Source organism: Bacillus rossius, chromosome 1, assembly GCF_032445375.1.
Source record: "Bacillus rossius redtenbacheri isolate Brsri chromosome 1, Brsri_v3, whole genome shotgun sequence".
In the NCBI taxonomy this organism is placed as follows: domain Eukaryota; kingdom Metazoa; phylum Arthropoda; class Insecta; order Phasmatodea; family Bacillidae; genus Bacillus; species Bacillus rossius.
In genome coordinates, this window is record NC_086330.1 from 89,579,257 (window position 1) to 89,597,524 (window position 18,268).

Sequence of the window (18,268 nt, forward strand, 5' to 3'; positions counted from 1 at the left end):
TTTTTTTATAAGTAGTAATAGGGTATGTATTTTATGATGGATGCGCCGATTTGTGATGAAACGATTTTATGATATATATATATATATATATGATATATATATATATATATATATATATATATTAAATGTTGTCATATAAATTTTGCGTCTTTTTAACTTGCTGCCTCCTCTCACTGTTCGAACCTTATTAGTATTTTTTAAGCCTGCTATTAGTTTGGGTTTTAATATTTTTTTTGGGTTTACCTGCGCTCGCGGTACGGGGCAATATAGTAGTTTTACTGTGTCCCGGTTTGCGGAAGTTGTTTGGTTTGCCCTGGGTTAAGGTAAAACATTACAGTACAATGCGTAGTACTAAATTCAATGAGTGCGAAAGAGAGGCATCGACACGGGCCGACGCGTGAAACAAAATATTTTGTATGAGTAATGAACATAATGAGTGCCGCTGAACTCGGCTCGCGCGGCGTGATGCGATGTTGCCGTTCGTATGTAAACAAACGTTATAAAGAGCTCTGTCAGTGATTTCGCAGTTTTTCTTTTAAATAAATATTAAAAAATAGTTGGTGCGCAAAATGTTAGATAAAAATGTAACATTATAGTGTGTCTGACACATGTAATGAATGAATCATAGATCAGATCTCAACCCGCTTCACCGGCGACCCGCCCCCGCGGGCTGCCGCCCGGGGCGGGCCGCCCCCTCCGCCCCACCCACGCTACGCCACTGAGTCACTGCAAGTATGAAGTTTCGGAAATTGAGTATCTTTGAAAGTTGTTTGTCAAAATGGTGTTTTTATTTGTAATTAGTGAGTTGGCCCCGGGACTCATGTGTTTATGTAAATGAGGAATTATATGAATTTTTAAGGTTGAATTTATTTTAAATTTGTTTTAAGTGTATTTTGATTATAACATATTATTTTTAGATGACAGGCGGTGTTGTGTAAAATTAGCGAGTGACCCAAACTTGCATTATTATTATTATTTTTAACTCCAGTGTACGCGCCGGGTTAAAATAGGCTCGTTTGCCTTTTTCCTCCCCAGTTTGTGATGACTAGCACATTGTTTCACATCCCGCCTGATTATCGCTGTGGCAGTGAAGATAAACGGCTTCCTGCAATTCTATCGCGGCTGTATCGTGTGGCTCGCTTTACATTCCAATTTAAATTCAACAGATTACAATCTGCGAAGGCATGACTGAACGCATGGTTGAGTCGAGGAGTGTTCGAGCTATTTTGGTGTAGGACGTAACACTCCGAAGCTTTTGAGGATCATATGTGAAAGTTTAAACTGGGGAAAAATACATGATTTAAAATGGGTTTTAAGTAAAGCAAAATATATCATTCATCATTATACCAAATCTTAATTTTCAAGCCTGTTACGTTTTAGAATATATAATATTTTATGTCCTTTTGGTTTTCATGGTGAGTTTTAACGGGAGACTGCCTACATGAAAACATCGTAATCGTACTGTTAAAAATAATGAAAACATGTTCAAAAAATAGCCCAGCTAATATACTAGTTTTATCAGCTAATTAAATTATCAGTTAAAATTTAAAAATTAACTTGTGTCCACAAACACACTCCACTGGAGCTCGGCTCCAAACTGGCTTTACTGCCCGTCTGTTTACCACGCACCACTCTCGACACTGCCTCTCAGTACTCGCTCGTCCGCCGCACATACAACACGCGGGTGCTTCCGTCCCCGATGCATCAATCTTCGCACACGGTCAGTCATTCGCCGTATCACTCACCCTCTTCTCTTCACTGCCCTTGCGGGCCAGTCTCTGTTTATATACCTGCAAGTCCTGCCCTGGAAAGGTATCGTAGTTATTTGAAGTGTCGCTTCATCAAAATCCCCAACTGGACGCTAGAAGCTCAGAATAATTGCGTCCTATATACGCCGCTTCACGCAGACAGGGCTCTGAGAACGTGCCGGACCATAGAGAGACCCATAGAATTCTACTGGCTTAATGGGAAATCTCTGGGGGAAGGGAATGGGATAGTGAGGCAGAGCTGCTAATCGGATTAGGCGTGTAGCAGTAATGGTTCGTGCTCCTTCCGCAGGCAGGCGCGTGGGCTAGCTGGCCAGCTAACATCACTAGTCCTCGTGACACTACAGTCGTATGAGCCACGGATTAGTATTGCATGTGTCCAATAAGTAGCTTTGTTTGCTTTGCAGCTTTTAAAGTTCTCTATTTTATGTTTGTACACGATATAGGTCACACTTGGTAAATTCCTAAAATATACATTAATCAATTTTTTTGTTGCAGTTAAACATTTTTTTTTATTTTGGTTTGATCTTGTGCTACAATTATAATTTATAATTACATAAAAGAAATATAAAATATATTTCATAGCCATAAAGTAAGTCCACTAGAATGTAGGTACACCTTAAGACACCTTCAGGGTTGGATAAAACAAGTGTATCGTTGAGATAGACATTTTCCATTTCAGTGGACGAATAGACTGGAAGGGTTATATCCCCCACACACGGATCAGACCGATATTAACTGTCCGAACTAGACTGTCCGAACTTGACTGTCCGAACTAGACTGTCCGAACAAGACTGTCCGAACAAGACTGTCCGAACAAGACTGTCGGAACTAGACTGTCGGAACTAGACTGTCGGAACTAGACTGTCGGAACTAGACTGTCGGAACTAGACTGTCGGAACTAGACTGTCGGAACTAGACTGTCGGAACTAGACTGTCGGAACTAGACTGTCGGAACTAGACTGTCGGAACTAGACTGTCGGAACTAGACTGTCGGAACTAGACTGTCGGAACTAGACTGTCGGAACTAGACTGTCGGAACTAGACTGTCGGAACTAGACTGTCGGAACTAGACTGTCGGAACTAGACTGTCGGAACTAGACTGTCGGAACTAGACTGTCGGAACTAGACTGTCGGAACTAGACTGTCGGAACTAGACTGTCGGAACTAGACTGTCGGAACTAGACTGTCGGAACTAGACTGTCGGAACTAGACTGTCGGAACTAGACTGTCGGAACTAGACTGTCGGAACTAGACTGTCGGAACTAGACTGTCGGAACTAGACTGTCGGAACTAGACTGTCGGAACTAGACTGTCGGAACTAGACTGTCGGAACTAGACTGTCGGAACTAGACTGTCGGAACTAGACTGTCGGAACTAGACTGTCGGAACTAGACTGTCGGAACTAGACTGTCGGAACTAGACTGTCGGAACTAGACTGTCGGAACTAGACTGTCGGAACTAGACTGTCGGAACTAGACTGTCGGAACTAGACTGTCGGAACTAGACTGTCGGAACTAGACTGTCGGAACTAGACTGTCGGAACTAGACTGTCGGAACTAGACTGTCGGAACTAGACTGTCGGAACTAGACTGTCGGAACTAGACTGTCGGAACTAGACTGTCGGAACTAGACTGTCGGAACTAGACTGTCGGAACTAGACTGTCGGAACTAGACTGTCGGAACTAGACTGTCGGAACTAGACTGTCGGAACTAGACTGTCGGAACTAGACTGTCGGAACTAGACTGTCGGAACTAGACTGTCGGAACTAGACTGTCGGAACTAGACTGTCGGAACTAGACTGTCGGAACTAGACTGTCGGAACTAGGCTGTCGGAACTAGGCTGTCGGAACTAGGCTGTCGGAACTAGGCTGTCGGAACTAGGCTGTCGGAACTAGGCTGTCGGAACTAGGCTGTCGGAACTAGGCTGTCGGAACTAGGCTGTCGGAACTAGGCTGTCGGAACTAGGCTGTCGGAACTAGGCTGTCGGAACTAGGCTGTCGGAACTAGGCTGTCGGAACTAGGCTGTCGGAACTAGGCTGTCGGAACTAGGCTGTCGGAACTAGGCTGTCGGAACTAGGCTGTCGGAACTAGGCTGTCGGAACTAGGCTGTCGGAACTAGGCTGTCGGAACTAGGCTGTCGGAACTAGGCTGTCGGAACTAGGCTGTCGGAACTAGGCTGTCGGAACTAGGCTGTCGGAACTAGGCTGTCGGAACTAGGCTGTCGGAACTAGGCTGTCGGAACTAGGCTGTCGGAACTAGGCTGTCGGAACTAGGCTGTCGGAACTAGGCTGTCGGAACTAGGCTGTCGGAACTAGGCTGTCGGAACTAGGCTGTCGGAACTAGGCTGTCGGAACTAGACTGTCGGAACTAGACTGTCGGAACTAGACTGTCGGAACTAGACTGTCGGAACTAGACTGTCGGAACTAGACTGTCGGAACTAGACTGTCGGAACTAGACTGTCGGAACTAGACTGTCGGAACTAGACTGTCGGAACTAGACTGTCGGAACTAGACTGTCGGAACTAGACTGTCGGAACTAGACTGTCGGAACTAGACTGTCGGAACTAGACTGTCGGAACTAGACTGTCGGAACTAGACTGTCGGAACTAGACTGTCGGAACTAGACTGTCGGAACTAGACTGTCGGAACTAGACTGTCGGAACTAGACTGTCGGAACTAGACTGTCGGAACTAGACTGTCGGAACTAGACTGTCGGAACTAGACTGTCGGAACTAGACTGTCGGAACTAGACTGTCGGAACTAGACTGTCGGAACTAGACTGTCGGAACTAGACTGTCGGAACTAGACTGTCGGAACTAGACTGTCGGAACTAGACTGTCGGAACTAGACTGTCGGAACTAGACTGTCGGAACTAGACTGTCGGAACTAGACTGTCGGAACTAGACTGTCGGAACTAGACTGTCGGAACTAGACTGTCGGAACTAGACTGTCGGAACTAGACTGTCGGAACTAGACTGTCGGAACTAGACTGTCGGAACTAGACTGTCGGAACTAGACTGTCGGAACTAGACTGTCGGAACTAGACTGTCGGAACTAGACTGTCGGAACTAGACTGTCGGAACTAGACTGTCGGAACTAGACTGTCGGAACTAGACTGTCGGAACTAGACTGTCGGAACTAGACTGTCGGAACTAGACTGTCGGAACTAGACTGTCGGAACTAGACTGTCGGAACTAGACTGTCGGAACTAGACTGTCGGAACTAGACTGTCGGAACTAGACTGTCGGAACTAGACTGTCGGAACTAGACTGTCGGAACTAGACTGTCGGAACTAGACTGTCGGAACTAGACTGTCGGAACTAGACTGTCGGAACTAGACTGTCGGAACTAGACTGTCGGAACTAGACTGTCGGAACTAGACTGTCGGAACTAGACTGTCGGAACTAGACTGTCGGAACTAGACTGTCGGAACTAGACTGTCGGAACTAGACTGTCGGAACTAGACTGTCGGAACTAGACTGTCGGAACTAGACTGTCGGAACTAGACTGTCGGAACTAGACTGTCGGAACTAGACTGTCGGAACTAGACTGTCGGAACTAGACTGTCGGAACTAGACTGTCGGAACTAGACTGTCGGAACTAGACTGTCGGAACTAGACTGTCGGAACTAGACTGTCGGAACTAGACTGTCGGAACTAGACTGTCGGAACTAGACCTTACCATCAGATCGTAATGCGGTTTCTAGAACCCTCTGTCCGAATCGTCGTGTGTTGAAACAGCTTCTGGCCAGTTTACACTGACGGTACATAACATCAGTGCATCAATGTATGAACTTTTTTTTTGTGTCGGACATATTTTTTTACTCTTTGGTTGCTTTTTTTTTTTTGCGTGTTAACTAAAAAGTGCAACTACAACTGAAACATTCGAAGTTTCTTATATAGTATATAATGAAATAACACATCCGACAGCAACACGACCACAAGTCTGACTGTGTAGGGAAGGCTTCAGTTCAGTTCAAACTGAGCACCTGGACTGATCTTGTGCTCAGAGGGCCTCGGTTCAGTTCAGGCTGAGCAGTCCGCACTGGGAGCTGGACTGACGTGTGTGGGGGGCCGTGTCCGTCGCAGTAACGATTTCCCAACTCGAGGTGCGTCACGCGGCTCGCCACGCACTTCGCGCACGCGACGCAAGTTTCCACACGCCTCGCCTGAAATTTGTTGGAATAAACATGCCAGGTGCAGTGATGCGAACTAGTGTAATTCCCATCAATTAAGAGTGTAAAATCGCATCGCAAAGTGCAATTTACCTCAGCCATACTGTGATTGTTCCACATTTTGACATTTAATTCTCTCAATAACAAAGATACAATTTGTAGTGGATATTGCTAAATAAACGTAATACCAACACTTCTGCTATAAATTATCGTTAAACTTTATTATAACCAAAAGTTGTTCTGCATTGCATAGATTGTACACACCAAGTCACTTCTTACCTCCGTGATCAACACGGGGAGCAACCTCTTGTCAGTTCGTGCCTTCCAAGTAAAGGATACCTACATTACTCTGAGCGATTTATTATTGTTAATGCCAATTAAATTTATAGTAATGAAATATTCAAAAAAATTTCAAGGCAGCACCAAAAAAGTAATGTTATGAAGTATGTAAATTATTGTAATACAATACCTCTGCACAACCTGACAAACTGATTTATGCTGCCATGCTTTGTCTGTTACTTCTTTTAACGAACAATCCGTAAAACAGTTTTTTCACAGCATCCACGAATTTTAAATTTACATAAACAGGTGATACGAGACGGGTGTGGCTCTAATTGCGCTTCTTTGCAGCCGCCAGGGACAAGTTCCCACGCAAAAACATTAGTCGTTTCGATTCTTGAGTGCCACGACTTAGACACAACAACTCAGTATATACAATCAGTAGTATATGAAACGGAATTCTGAGACTGAGGTCGGAAAAAAGGTTTGGAGGACAAAAAAAAAGCTATGTTTGTGGGCACAACATCGAATTCGTACAAAGTGTGTGTTAATCTTATAATTTTTATCTGAAACTATTTTTGATTAGATGAACCATTGCTGCAAGGGGTTTAAAAAGAGGGGTATAATTTAAAAAAAATCATAATCCTTTCATTTTTATTGTTAAACCTAAACCTATATTTACAACTTTCGTTCGAAATATTTTTTCATATGACCAGCCATTACTGCAAGGGTTTGAAAATGAGTTGAAAGAAAAAAAAATCATAACTCCATTAATACGGACACACTTAAATTCGTTCTAATTTATTTTAAAACCTTGGATTATTTTATACAACTTTTGCATGAAGAAATTTTTTTATACGACCTACCATGACTGCAAGGGGTGGAATAAACCGAAGTTAAATGACAACAATTATGACTCCCTTAATACACACACTATCAAATCCGTTCAAATTGTTTATCATACAATTTTTATTTAAAATTTTTTTTTTGAAACTATGTATGAAAAGATTTTGGATAATATAAACCATTAGTTCAAGTACTTCATAAAACCTGGATTTGGAATAAGAAAATAATAGAACTTCTCTACCATGAACACTATCGAATTCATTATTATTTTTGTTTAAATATTGTCAAACTATTAAAATAATTTTTTACCTAACTAACCATTACTGGAAAGGGTGGAAATACATGGTTTGAAAGTAGAAAACATTAATTTTTTAATATATAATCTATCAAATCAGTTAGTTTATTGTATAAAACTTAAACTTACATAAAATGTTGGCTCAAACTGTTTTTTATTAAACGAATTACTGCCGTAAAAACATGGGTTATAATTTTTTGTAAATTCAATACTTCCTGAGTATCAAATTCGTTCGAATTGATTTTAAACAATTATAATGTTGTTTTAAACCTTGGTGCAAAACAAAATTTTATACGACCACGTTATAAGTGCAAGGGATGAAAAAAAGTGTTTGAAAGTAAAAAAAAATAATCCTTAGTTAGAAATATTAGTAATATTTTTGCTGCATGGAAAATGAGCGAATATTTAATCGACCATTTTGTGCTATTGGAGAACATAAATAATAATGTACATCAAGTACTTAAAATGTTCCAGAAGTTTCCAAAATACTTCCAGAATAAATAAGTACTTCGAAAATTTTATAACAAAGGCATGTCATAGTTCGTTTATGGCTGACTAGTATAAGACTTTTTCATTGTTGATTTCATATTCTTTTGCATAGTGAGGATGTGCTGAAATGGATATTACTATTTTGTCGGTCTATTTTATTCGATATACTTTAAAATATTTTATAGCCTGGCAAATATACCTGCTGGTATTTTAAGATTATTGCTATATCCAAGTATTTCTGAATTTTAATAGTAGACCTTGCTCTCTCAAAGTGAAGTCAGCTAAATCACTGTAAAAAATAATCAGGAAGTATTGATTTACCGCTTCTCCAAGGATGTTATTATGAAATACCCACAAATCGATAATATGATAAATATTACAATAATTTCATCTACAGAAATTTCAAGTTTATTTATGCATAATCTATTAACAGAGCGTTAAATTAAACGTGTATTACCGACAGATAAACAGACACGTGCAGTAAATTATTTGTACTTTGTTTGCCTGAGGAGTTAAAAAAATGTTAAATAAAATTAATTAAGTATTAGACCTAAATGTGGTTCTATTTATGTTCTAGTGCAATACTTTTCTATCACAATAAATAAAATAAGAAAGTAACATTCAAAGAATCATTGTTCCATTACTTTTAGAAATTAGTTAATAACGTACCTTCTTCAATAACGCCTTCGACATTAAGCCATAATAAGGACGAAGACAGGCGAGTTTTTTTTTCTCGTTAGTTAGCTCATGTTTTGTGATTAAAAAAATATTGTCAAACACAATTAAAACAGCTGGTGAGATTGCATAATCGCAAACAGCAAAAGTGACTTAACTGACAGAACAGAAATGTTACAAACATGAAACAACATTCCCGGCCGGATGACATCACCGGGTTGTTGTGATCAGCTAAGATAGTTCAGACCACGGTCATACAGATGGGTCTGACAACTCAATTCGTCGGTTTAGTCAGCTCGTGGTGGCCTGCGAACTAACGGCGCTAGTATAGTTGAACACATTATTAACTTTGAGTTAAATGGTAGTTTTGTATAAAAGTGGGCATATTTTTTAAAACTCTTTAGTTTTCGATTTCTGTTACAGTTTAGCATTTTTAATTGATTATGGAGCTTTTTCGGGGTTAAATTCATTGTAATAACTTGTAACTTCGCCGCAGTTGCCAGTTAAAAGTTGTGAGTGTGGAGAACGCAGATCCCAAACAAAAAGGGATCACCTATAAGAAAGCATGTTATAAATGTTAAGTGCGTATTTGAATCAAGAATTGTCGTTTGCTACATTATTAATCTTCGACCAAGTGTCATTCTTATAAATGAGATTTATTTAATACACTAATTCTATTTAATCTAACAATGGGAAAGTCCCACTAGCTGGATTCGCTAATTGGTGTGGGTGGTAGTGCAATGATGTGTATGTGTAGACTTGATTTTGTGCTTCGTTTTCAAGTGGCTAAATAAACTGCTATTTTAAAGTATGGTGTAAAGAAAAGTAATTTTCTGCGATAATGTTAATACTTTAACAAATATTTTGATTATTTATGTTACTGATCTAACCCAACCAATATTTTAGTTCCTGGGGTAAAAAGAATTAAATAAGTTGTGTAAGAATTTTAATACTTTTACAATTATTTTCACAAATCATTAATGTAACTGGCGTAAATTAAACCAACTTGTCATTTTAGTCATCATCATTTGAGCGAGTGAAACCCTATAATTCAGAGGGAGAAGATTAAAGAATTAATTTTTGCAAGAATTTTAATAATTTAATGAGGATTTGACGGCTTTACCTTACCAATTATTCGTTTTAGTTAGGATCACTTAAACGTGAGAAAATTGCCTCCATGTAAAAATAAATGTAAGCTATTCTTTCAGTGCTCGCCAGGGATGTGTGAACATATAACCTCGGTAACGAGCAAATTATGGTGTTCTCATGTAGCAAATAAACTTATAACACGAAATTTAACGCAAAATTCCTTGAAATAATGCTGAGTGATAAATGAACTGATAAATAAAATAGTCGCTTTTCAAGTACCCACATTTCTGGATTTCTGAATTACACGCATACTTTCTATGCTAGAATTCGCTGCCAGAATTGTAAACGATGCTTGCCACCATCAAACGCAGATAAAAATTAGCAGCACGAAACAACCAGAAATTATAAACTATTAAAAACGGCTTCCATAAAACCCCGACTTTGGAGCTGAATTTCGACAAGGTATTATATTAAAATACGGTCCATTTTGATGAAATTCACTAGACAGTTAATATTATAACGTTTCCGCACCCGTTATAATTTTAAAAAATATATATGGCATTGCTAAAACATTAACCAGAAAAATTTCAAAACACTTATACATTATAACACTAAGTATATGTTTGTAAGTTTATTTATGTTTAAACGACTAGAAACAGTATGTAAATACTTCCCACAAACAAACATTATCCTTATTGAGCTGATTCAACATTATTATATTATGTTACTAAAAAAGGAACAAAATCCAGTTCCGAGTTTTGAGCCACGTCCCTTGAGGTTAACAAGCGCGTACTATACCGTTCTGCTACTAAACATCTTAGGTAGATAGGAGAATATGTATTATAATCATTGTAATGCATATTTCCTTAAGTACCTATTTTAAAACTTTGTGAATAATTTTTACTATATTCCAGGGAAGTTTCACCATCAAGTTTCATTTGGCACATGAAAACGTTTGGTATGCCCCCTAATGTTTACCAAAGTTAATATATATGGGTCTATGTTTTTACACGTGGGTCCACCATCTTCGTGTCGATTTAAGTTCCATTCACGAAATTACTCCTTCCTAATACCCTATACCGATAATTAAGATGTTTACACATAAAAAATTAAAGAACGGATATTTGAAAGAGTTCTATTACTTTAACAGTGATTTATACGAATTATTCAAGTAACAAGCATAACATAACCTACTTTTACTTAAATAATACATGATGTGAAGATGCACGAAAGCGCATGACTCGCATAACATGAAGCGAACCGCCGCGCCATGTCGGGAACGCGCCTGCTCGCCTCCGAGCGGAAGTCGTGTCGTACAGGTCGTTACACGGTAACGGCCGGCTGGCGCGGCAGGCGTGGGTTGCCAATTGGCCTCGCGCGGGCGTGTGTGTGTTCGCGGCACTAGGCCGGCCCGGTGAGCGAGCGGTTCGCAAATCGCTCAGCGTGTCGCGAGCGACGAGAGCCACATAGCTACCACAGAGTTCTGTAGTATTGGCCGGAGCGCACAATCATGAATCATAGAAGAAAAACATACAAGTAAGCAGAGAATAACATAAACATAAAAGTACTTTTGAGGCACTACACATAATTTTCATCATTGTTTATTAAATTTGCAATTTAAAAATAAAAATCTGTCAGACACCTGCAGCCCCAACGATGATGAACAAACTTGATTTGAATAAACAAGGACACCAACCTGACGGTCTAACATTTGCTGAATTGGACTTATTTTAAAACTATCTTTAATGTTGGCATAATCGAAATCTTTATTTCACAGTAAGTGCAGTTCTGTCTAGTGATAGCCCCCTGAGTCAGCTTGATGACTTTATAGTAGCCCCTAAACAATAAATAATATTGTCAATATTCACTTCAATATTGACGGAGGACTATATTGATGGAAATATTGATCGTTCAGAAGCGAATTGAAGTGCCGTGTCAATATTAACCAATATTTATAGAAATATAAATACTTTCTGTCAATAATGAAGAAACGTTTGAATGTAGAGGATGCTTATTTTCAATATTTCCTTCAGTATCAGTTCCCTTCGAAAGCATGGCTGACCCACCGAGCCCCGCGTCTTATCACAAGGTTTCGTTCAGGATCGGGATCTCACGACACTGCTCATAGCGGCATATCTTGAATACCCGGAATTGTGCGTGTGAAGTCAAGAGATTATTTCAACACAAACAAATAAAAAGCAACTGCAATTCAAACAAAATGTTGATGCATTGAAACAAAGTAAACCAGACTTTTCAGTTGAACAATTAAAAAAGATAACGCTTTACGCACCAACTTCAACAAGGACTACAAACATAACGAAAGTACGAAACTGTCAAGTGTATCGGCGGAAGACATCCCACAACCCAACGTTTGGTACGACAGCGATCTGATGTTTATTAAAGATCAGTTGGAGACAGTAGAAGCCCAAAGTTCGGAGGTGAGTGAAAAGCTTCATGTATTTATATTATTCATACTAAATTTTAGTAAACATCTTTTATTTTTCTGAGGGGATTAACAATAGTAATAACGATTAGCTAGATACAAACATGAGAAAAGCTTAGTAATATCAAGAACAATAACAAACTTTATTTTATACTAATGTAAACAGATATTTTTCCAGGAAACTGAATTGTTGATACATTCGCAGAAGTCATTTCTTATTTTCTTCGCTTCAAATGCTGAATTGCCTCTGTTTCTTTGAAGTCTTATTATCTGTTGTGTTTCTTGACTCCATGAACCTTATTCGATTGTGCCACTTGCAGTATTTTCATAACATCCTCGCGTTTCACGTAGTACCCATTATTTCTTTCAGATAATTAGTTGTGTATATGACAAAAACCCATCAGTATTGTTCGAACTTTCCTCGGTTAGAATTTAATGGCTTTTTAGAGTATGTACTTTAAACCTTGATTTTAAAATTCCAAATACATTTTCAACAATCCTGCGTGCTCTTGACAATCTATAGTTAAAAATAAGTTTATCATCCGCCATAACTTCTCTGTTTTAGGGCTTCATGAAATGTGGCAGTAGTTGAAAAGTTCCATACCAACAAAAAAGTAGGAATGGTTTTTATTTGTACCGGCTTAATTGGTTTTGAAAAAGCTTTTGCCAAAATATCGTGTTCTTCAAAACTCCACCGTCTGATGTTCGTCCATTTGCGCCAACATCAATAATGATGAACTGATATTTTGCATTGAAAATTGCCATGATCACAATTCTGTAAGATTATTTATAGTTGTAATAGTAATAACCATAATTTGGGGGAGGGGTTTGTTTGTTGTATTGATATATAACGTATACAATTATGAAAATTCCATCGTTCTTAAAACTCCTGGACCAGCTGTATCAAATCCAATAAATTTGTGAATCTGAAAGAAAAAAAAAAGAAAAAAAAGTCGCTTCTTTCCTTCACGAACAGTTAGGAAATGCTATGGACGCTGACCACCCAGTGGTTTCCATTACACATCGAAATTTCTAAACCCTACATAGAAGCACTGCCCTGTAATGCTTGAATTAATTTTCAATGTGTGTATTTTATCATAAATGTTTTATTTGTACTAATTTGTTTCTTTATGTTGCACCACCAGACTTAAACTGGTTAACAATCGCCTGAAACATCGTCAACCCCTTCTGCTCTTCCATCAATGAGAACCAAAAAAAAAACAACCACGAGAATATACTCACGAACTAGTTGGTTTAGCTACTGCATATTTCAAAAAACCTGAAAGTGAATCGAAAATAGTAGCTATGAGATAGGCTATCAAACGAAGCAGATTGGCTACAGACCAGAGACGTTTTGCAGAAAAAAATTATTAACAACACCTTGTTTGAAGCAGAACTGGGCACATTGAAAAGTTATGGAGTGCGGTTTTTAACGCCATCGCCTTTCAAGTGACCAGCAAATAGTTACGTGTCACTGTACTATTCCTCAAACAACTGTGGATCCACTCATCACCTAGCAGATACAACTATAATATGAATCACTCATCATCATCATCATCATCATCATCATATAATTACATGAACTCTAATCGTCAGCACATACAACAAACAATTCCAGAAAAGCCTTTAACAACCAGCCACCTGGAGAATGTAGAGAAAGAAATGTAGAACCTGCGTGAGAATTATTTCCCCAATTTTCTTCATTTTGAGCTTATTATCTAATTTTATAATAACTTTTCTTGACAAATAAATACTTAGTAATCCCGTTTACATCATTTTTGGTAAACATTTTTAAACTGTCTGTATTCTTTGTAGTCTGGTTGTACTTGCTATTATTATTATTATTATTATTATTATTTTACTTTCTAATCATTAACTAGAAGAATTATGAAAAATAAATATATACGTGAATATCGCATCTCTGTGCTTAGCAGGTTTCAATAATGGTTTCCAATGTCTGAGGGGCGAATTTACACATAAACTTCATGTATTCCAAATCCATTCCAGTTGCTAGGTATCTCAATGTTATAAAGAGTCTTTGGCTGAAGGGGATAGCTTCGCACATGTCTTTTTTTTTCTGAATGTGGGGCCTAACTAGCCCTAATAAAGTTTGAAAGCCTTCTCCGTCCATTATAAGAACATTTTTGTAGTCTTCCAGTTCTGTAGAACGCCAAAAATTCAGCAAATGCTCGTGTGTAAAGCGGCTTCTCAGCTTGTACCACTCTTTGGACCAGCGTCTAGTTCTCTTTCTCTTTGATTTTTGTTTTGTTCGCACACAAAATGTCAATGCTAGAAAACCCAAATCCGAATTGGAAAACATTTTGAAACTCAAAATACCACTGATACAGCCCTGACCGTGCAGCACGGATATTTTTGCCAAAATGATCATAATCATTATTAATAACAATTATAATCAATGATAATTATAATAATCATCATTCTCAACAATATCGAGGCACGTTTCAATAAACGGTATCAATATTGAAGTGAATATTGACATTATTAATCGTCTAAGGGCTACTTAAGGAGGCGTCGATTGCTGTTTCATAACGACGACGATTACATAATTTTAAGTAGGAAGCAATTTGGATTTCATCCTATCGAAAGTATGGATAACCTATAGTTGAGTCTCTCACGTTGAGTCTCTCTTCATTTCACGTTTTCGCAGTCCCCGCATGTAAAAAAAAAAGAGAATTGGAATAAGAAACACTACACAGTTAAAATAACGAACCATATTTAAATACGATATATTAAAAAAAACAACCCTTAATAGAATGTTCTTTTTAATTAAGCGAGTCTTTCAGTACTCGCCAGTGAAGTGTAAAAATCTAACGTCGATACGAACAAATTCATGTGTTCTCATGCTGGAAATAAACTTCTAAAACAAAACTCGGACACCAAATTATCGCAGAATTATTTTAAATAATGCCGAGCATGATACATATATATACACACGCAAATTGTTTTTTCAAATACATTTCTTGACGCGAATCACACGTAGTTTCCGCACCCACCACTAGAATTCGCTGCCGGAGCAGCTATGTCGACTATTGAATCATTCAAATTGTAGAGCGAAATGTTAAACTGTATAATGAAACTGCTCTAATAAAAACGAAAAATAGTTGAAAAAATGCTAAACACTTGCTTTGGACATGATTTTCAACAAGGAATTGCCCATCTTGTTAAAATTCGCTAAAAAGTTAGTACTAAAAAGTTTCCATTTGGCTAGGTGAATTTGGTTCTTGCCATCAGCCCCAGATATCAAGAACCGTGGTTACACATTTCCGTTCCATTAACGAAATTACTCCTACAAAATACTGTATTCCGAGAGCTAAGATGTTTACACATAAAAAAAAAAGTAATGTATTTGAACCACGTGAATGCGATCTGGTCAGCTCGGAAACGTTCCGTATTAAAACGTACACGCCGTGTCCGCGTAGCATGCTTAGCTCACGAACTTCCTCCCAGCGGTGTCTACAAGCACACAGTGACTCTCAAGTGGCCTTAATTCCCAGTTCAAACGGACGACATTGAGAGGGTCCAGGCCACTAACTTGTCCGCTCCAGATTCTCCGTGCTGCTGTTCCGTGGATAAGTGCGCCTCCAGCGCCCACGGACTGTGGCGGCGCGGTGGTAAGACGATGCTGTGTTTGTACCAGTCGTTTTAGAAACACCTCATCTCCAAATTTGTTCAGAACTGGTTAGTTTATGCCAAGTACACTCCGAATGAAACGGCACATCTTCTATATACCCTACAGGCACATGGAAAAGTGAATTTAAAAATATTGGTTCATTTATAAGGTGCTGTCTTCTTAAATACATGTCTACATAAAGAAACTAAAACACGAATACAACATGTAACTATGAACAGCAAAATCTTTTTATTCATTTTTTCTGTTTTTAGTTTACTGATGTTATTTAAATTACTGATACATTTAAAGTTGCCTGCGGGTATAACGCAATTCAGGTAGTACACATCCCACCATTGCCGTTACACGCCTAATCCGATTAGCAGCAGTTCGTCGCTATCCCTTTCCCCAGTGTTTTCCCACTGAGCCCGAAGAATTCTCTGCGGCTCTTAAAAGTTCGGCACGTTCCCGGAGCCCCGTCTGCGTGAAGTGGCGTAACGAGGACGCCAATTTTCTTAGAGCTTCGAGTGTTGAGTTGGGGATTCTGATGGCGAAACATTTCGGGGGGCTACGAGAACTTTCCAGGTCGGGACTTGGCAGGTATATAAACGTAGAGACTGATCAGCGAGGGCAGTGAAGTGGAGAGGGTGAGTGACCCCATGGCGAGCGATAGCGGGCGACGAGCGGGCTTCGTGCGCGAAGGTGGGTACATCGGGACTGTGTCGCGGCGCAGACGAGCGAGAAGCGTGTATCAGCGTGTTGGGAGCGAGGTGCGTGGTGTGAGACGAGCAGCAGAAAGAGCCACTGTCGAGACGACTCCAGTGGGGAGAGGAAATAGTGGACTTATTAAAAGTGTGATTACTTTGTGGACAGAGAGTTTAATTTTTATAACTCAATCATGTAAAAAGTATATATACTTCCATATATACAGTATCTACAAATAACTATGGTTAATTAATTGGGCTATTTTTCCAGACCTGTTGTTCCCAATCGTAACAATATTGTTCTTCGTATGAAATATGTTGAGTCATGTCAAGTAATGGAAACGTTCCATTTAAATTATCAAAGTAGTACGATGATACTGTAGTCACATTTCGGAAAAACCTGGTTAGACTCCCGGCCCGGACATTCTAATTTCGGTTATCTGTTGTTTTCAGAAATAATTTCCGGCGCCTACTAGGATGGTCCCTAACCAAATATCTTGATTTATGGCCCTTTTATCATATTTTCCACCTATCTTATTTTCATAAAATCTCGCTGTCGATAAGACATGAACAAGTACAAAAATATCCTTTATTGTCTATAACAGGGGCGTCAAACTTATTTGACTTATTTGCCAATACGATCTGCAGGCATCAAGCTTACTTAGTAAAACCTGTAATAAAGCATATGCAGGATAGCTGAAAGCCTGGTGACAGTTGAATTTATTCTTGATCAAGGGCAACAAATGCTAATCCAGTTTATAATAATTTTGTGCATGATTAAAAATCTTAAAGCAATTTAAAAATAAATATTTTAAAATTAATAGATGCCATCTGGCCATATTCCAGTGTGGTTTCATATTTCACCAAACTCTCATATATAATGCGCCTACCGCAGGTACACAATTGAGTAGTTGGAAGACTGCTTAGACAGCACAATAATTAAATGTCCAGGAACCAGATCTATAATATTGAATTTAGGGAGTAATTATAGTGTAAATGTAAACATGTCAATCAAATACTTACGCCTCAGCCAAGCGCATATATAACTATAAACAGAGCAGTGGCGTAGCCAGGATTTGTGTATGGGGGGTGTTAAGAAGCATGGCCCCCCCCCCCCTCCCCGCATTAAAGCTGGGGTTCCGGGGGTCCTCCCCCGGGAAAATTTGGATTTTAAGGTGTAAAATAGTGCTATTTTAGCAGTTTTCGGTTCTTAAATTTAAATATTGTAATAATAAAAATTTATTAATTTTAATATGAAATTTGTTTGAGTGATGAATAAGAAATTAATTAAAGATTTGGTGCTAAGGGGGGGGGGGTTTAACCCCTAACCCCCCCCCCCCTGGCTACGCCCTTGAAACAGAGGAATGTTTGAAACATAAAAGGGGGGGGGGGGGGTATATTTCGTTATTCAGCGTATTTCATGTGTGAAGATCCACATTACCATGCAATAATAAACAATAACAAAAGGAAGAACATGATTTATTATTATAGTTTGTGATGATTAGTTAAAATTTTTCTCTAACAACAGTTTATTGCTCCTTGTTTCAATGTGTACTCAAATTGAAAGGAGGTTAGCTGCCCCTCCCCCTCCTAAGATAATCTGGATACGCACTTGGGCGTAACCTTACCACGTCAATTTAGCTTTGCCACATAAACAAATCGCTAAATATTTACTTCGTGAGAAATACGGAGTCTCGTTAACAAATGAGTGGTGATTTTAGAATAGTTTTCTCATGCAATTTCGGAGAGACGGGCGTGAAATCACAAACTGCAGAGTGAGTCCAATTCGAAAACTATAGTCACTTTCGATTTTTAACTTGGGCGCCAGACTCGTGCCCTTATGGGCGCCGCGATTGGCCGCATCACCGGCCAATCAG